Source organism: Myotis lucifugus, unplaced genomic scaffold, assembly GCF_000147115.1.
Source record: "Myotis lucifugus unplaced genomic scaffold, Myoluc2.0 scaffold_58, whole genome shotgun sequence".
Classification (NCBI taxonomy): Eukaryota; Metazoa; Chordata; class Mammalia; order Chiroptera; family Vespertilionidae; genus Myotis; species Myotis lucifugus.
This window is the reverse complement of record NW_005871106.1, coordinates 1,745,568-1,750,262: the sequence shown is the minus strand read 5'-3', so window position 1 is coordinate 1,750,262 and position 4,695 is coordinate 1,745,568. Positions and strand designations below refer to the sequence as shown.

Below are 4,695 nucleotides of genomic sequence, written 5' to 3'. Positions count from 1 at the left end.
TGTAAGCAGAACACTGAGTCACCACCATGTTCAGGGAAATGGAGCAGAAGATGGGCCAGGGCTCTGCCTCCAGCCAGAAGCTAGCTATGTGGCAGCTGGGAGCACTGCAAGCTGTCTGAGGGACCGGGCCTGGAGAGAAGCAATATTTAAAGGAACTTACTTAACAAACAAACAAATAAACAAACAAACACACTTTATTTTTACAGCACTTTTAGGTTCATAGAACATTTGAGAGGAAGGTACATAGATTTTCCATGTACCCCCTTTTCCACACATGTATAGGCTTACAGAGTGGTGAATTTATCCCAACTGATGAACTTACATGGACACATTAGAATCACCCCATGTCTTTTTTAAAATATTTTTTTATTTTTCAACTACAGTTGACATATAATCCTATATAATAAAGGCTAATATGCAAATTGACTGAACGGCGAAATGACCAGTTGCTATGATGTGCACTCACCACCAGGGGGCAGACGCTCAATGCAGGAGCTGCCTTCTGGTGGTCAGTGTGCTCCCACAGGGGGAGTGCCGCTCAGTCAGAAGCTGGGCTCACAGCTGGCAAGCGCGGAGGCGGTGGTGGGAGCCTCTCCTGCCTCTGCGGCAGCGCTAAGGATGTTCGACTGCCGGGGAATCGCTTAAGCCATCAGTCAGACATCCCCTGAGGGCTCCCGGACTGTGAGAGGGCGCAGGCCAGGCTGAGGGATCCCCCTGAGTGCATGGATTTTGTGCATGGGGCCTCTGGTATTATATAAGTTTCAGGTGTACAACATAGGGATTAGAAATTTATAGAACTGAGTGATCACCCAAATAAGTCTAGTACCCATCTGACACCATACATATTTATTATAGTACTAGAGGCCCGATGCACAAAATCGTGCAAGAGTAGGCCTTCGCAGCTGTGGCAGCTGCCTTGATCCCTTGGCTGCAGCCTCGGCTTCATCCAGAAGGTCATCTGGAAGGTCGATTTGCATATTACGCTTTTATTATTATAGATTATTGACTACATTCTCTATACTGTACTTTATATCCTCATGACTGGCAATTTGCATATCTTAATCCCTTCCCCTTTTTGACTTATCCCCTACTCTCCTCCCATATAACAACCATCAAAATGCTCTCTGTATCTATGAGTTTGTTTCTGTTTTGTTCGTTCATTTATTTTGTTTTTTGGATTTCACATGTAAGTGAAATCATACGGCATTTATCTTTTTTTCTGTCTGACTTATTTTACTCAGTGTAATACCTTCTAGATTCATTCATGTTGTCACAAGTGCAACATTTCATTCTTTTTTATGGCTAAGCAATATTCCATTGTATATACATACAACCTCTTCTTTATCTATTAGTCTGTTGGTGGATACTTAGGTTGTTTCCATATCTTGATTTTTATAAATAACTAGAGGCCCAGTGCACAAAAATTTGTGCACTCGGTGGGGGGGGGGGGGGTCCCTCAGCCTGACCTGTGCCCTCTCGCAGTCTGGGACCCCTCGGGAGATGACTACCTGCTGGCTTAGGCCCGCTCCCTGGGGGATAGGTGTCAGGGCCAGCCTGACAGGGTTGAGCCGGGCTGAGGCAGGGAGGTGGGAATTGAGAAAAGAAAGAAAGACAGGAAAGCGGGATCGGGAGGACCCCAGTTCTCTTGATGAACTGAAGCGAGTTTATTAGCCACACAATACTATTTATACACAACACACTGAATAGGAGGTCTGTCAAGAGGAATGTATTCTTTGTTCCTCTTAATCTCTAAGGGAGAGACACAGCAGAAGGACAAGTTCTCAGTACAGCATATCTCAGTAAAAAGTTACAGACTTCTTGGTAAGCTATGAAAGGCTGATCTCATTCTACAAATGTTGCTCTTATTCTACTGATAAACACCATCCAAACAAGTCTGGGAAAACTGTGTGGGTGAGAATCCCAGCCTTGCTAGCCCCTACAGGTGCAAGGACCTTGCCAGCTTACATCTGGCCCCCAACATATAGGGCCTAAGCTGGCAATCAGACATCCCTCTGGCAGCCCGGCAGCCCTCGGGGGATGTCCACTTGCCAGTGGGGAGCAGGCCTAAGCTGCAGTCGGACATCCTTAGCGCTGCTAAGGAGGCGGGAGAGGCTCCCACCACCACCGCTGTACTGGCAGCTGTCAGCCTGGCTTGTGGCTGAGCAGAGCTCCCCCTGTGGGAGTGCACTGACTACCAGGGGGCAGCTCCTGCATTGAGCATCTGCTCCCTGGTGGTCAGTGTGTGTCATAGTGACCAGTCATTCCCAGTCATTCTGCTGTTGGGGTCAATTTGCATATTACCCTTTTATTATATAGGAGTGCCTGGGCACCCTGGATGAGTGGCTCATGGCTGTTTGCGGGCTGGCCACAGCCCCTTCAGGGTGGGGGGGATCCTTCTCGGGTGCCTGGCCAGTCTGGGTGAGTGGCTGATGGCTGTTTTCAGGCTGGCCACAGCCCTTTCAGGGTGAGGATCCCCGCTGGGATGCCTGGCCATCCTGGGTGAGGGGCTGAGGGACGTTTGCAGGCTGGCCACAGCCCTTTCAGAGTTGGGGGTCCTGCTGGGGTGCCTGGCCAGTCTGGGTAGGGGCTGAGGGCCGTTTTTAGGCTGGCTAAGCCCCCCCATGGAGACCCTCATCCCATGAGGGTGTGGCCAGCCTGGGTGAGGGGCTGATGGCTGTTTGCAGGTTGGCCACAGCCCCCAGCCACTCAAGCTCCCAGTGGAGGCTGGCTGGAAGCAGGTATCTGGGTTTTATTTATCTTCTGTAATTGAAACTTTGTTGCCATGAGCGGAGGCCACAGCCAGCTCAGAGCAGGCGGGAAGCTTGGCTTCCTCCATCGCCTGGGCAACCAAGCCTCCTGCTTGCTCCAGCTCCGTGGCTGCTGGCCGCCATCTTGGTTGGGTTAATATGCATATAGTCGCTCTGGTTGGCTGGTGGGCGTGGCTTGGGGCATAGTGAGGGTACAGTCAATCAGCATCTTTGTCTTTTATTAGTGTAGATGCTTCAATAAACATAGGGATGCATTTGTCTTTGATTTATTGTTTGGGTTTCTTCAGATAAATACCCAGAAGTGGAATTGCTAAGTCCTCTTTTTTTTTTTTTTAAATCTCTTGTTATAGCCTTAATGGATTCTTAAATAATTCTTTTTTTTTTGTGGGAGGAGCCAAAGCAATGGCTAGTCTTTATCGGAATCAAGAAATTTTACAGCACATTCTGAGTGAGTCAGTGCAGGGGCTCAGTGGGACAACTGGTGGGGCACCAACTTATAATGGGTTCCACAGCTAGGGCATCACTAGGTCTCGCCTTTGTGCACCCAGAACCAGATGACAGCACTGTTGTCCTCTTCACAAATGCAGCCCACTATTCACTTGTTGGTGATGGAAGGGACTAAATTAGGGTCTTCCTTGGTCCCTGAAGCTGGCTTTGGGGCTAGCATATTGTATGGGTCCAGTCCCTTCCGTGCAGCCAACATGACCTATGGCTCCAGCCCAGTCGCCTGTTCGCCGTCAGTAGGAACACCGCCTGCAGACGCCATGGAGCGCACCGCGGCCACCGCATTGGGACCGCAGGCCCTCAGGGCCTGTGCCACCAGTGCTCCAGTTCCGCGGAGTAACCTTGAAGCCATCTTAAATAATTCTTTAGTGGTTTCACTTTCTTTAGATCTGAGGCGGGAGAAGTAGGACTAATTTTTTCCTCCTACTTTATTTTTGATGAATTTTTCTGCCTTTTAAAAAAGTACAACTAGCCTTTACTGAAGCACCCATGGCAGATCCTACTCTTGCTGTTCCCCTGAACTCTCACATAACTTAAAAGCCCCTAGGTTTCCTGGGTCACATCTAGAATGCGTACCACTCTTTTATGTGCATTACTTTTAGATTGTCATTGATTTATTTTTTTTAAGAGAGAAAGGGAGAGATAGAAACATCTCATCGATCAGCTGCCTCCTGTACGACCACCCTCACTCACCAGGGACCAAGCCCACAACCTGGGCATGTGCCCCGACTGGGAATCGAACTGGTGACTTCCTGGTGCACGAGTTGACATTCAACCACTATCCCACACTTGCCAGGCTAGTTTTGAGTTTTCAAATGTGAGCTCTCCAAGGACAGAGACCCTTTCTCAGTGCTGAGCTCAGGTGTTGCTGTACAGAAGTTTATTTGGCCAGATAAACGTTGGAGGCATCCAAACCCTGGGATACTTCTGAAAGAATTTTGTTATTATGATCATTCATTTTGTAATCACACTGTTACAATTATGGAAGGACAGTCTGCTGTAGAGCCTGACAATAATGTAAGATACCAGGCTGTGGAAATGGGGGGGAGGGATGCCCCAATGGCCCAAGTTACATGATCCAGACTGTGTGATGGAGTTTGTAACAGACACATGAAAAATGACTCTGTCAGAAGTGGTTCGATATTATCAAAATCTCATAAGTTACATGAAACACAGGTTATTTATGCCAGAGCAAGAGCTATTTCAGGTGCACAGACAAGCACAGTTTGGAGAGGAAGATGTAGCTAGAACAAGCAGAGGACACTGATGGATCTTTTTAGGAATCATTTCTGACGGTGAGTGACTTTTCCCACACTTTTACCCACAGGCCAGTAAAGGTTCCCAGAAAAACACAATTTTCATACATATTTTACAGTTTTCTTTACCATTTTAAAAGGAAATGAATATATGATGCTAATTTTGA

At 47.8% G+C, this 4,695-nt stretch overlaps 1 pseudogene; it reads right to left on the bottom strand.

Moving 5' to 3' along the window:
* Positions 1-3,142: 3,142 nt before the first annotated feature.
* On the bottom strand, positions 3,143-3,624 carry LOC102418136 (annotated as a pseudogene).
* Between the last annotated feature and the right edge of the window lie 1,071 nt (positions 3,625-4,695).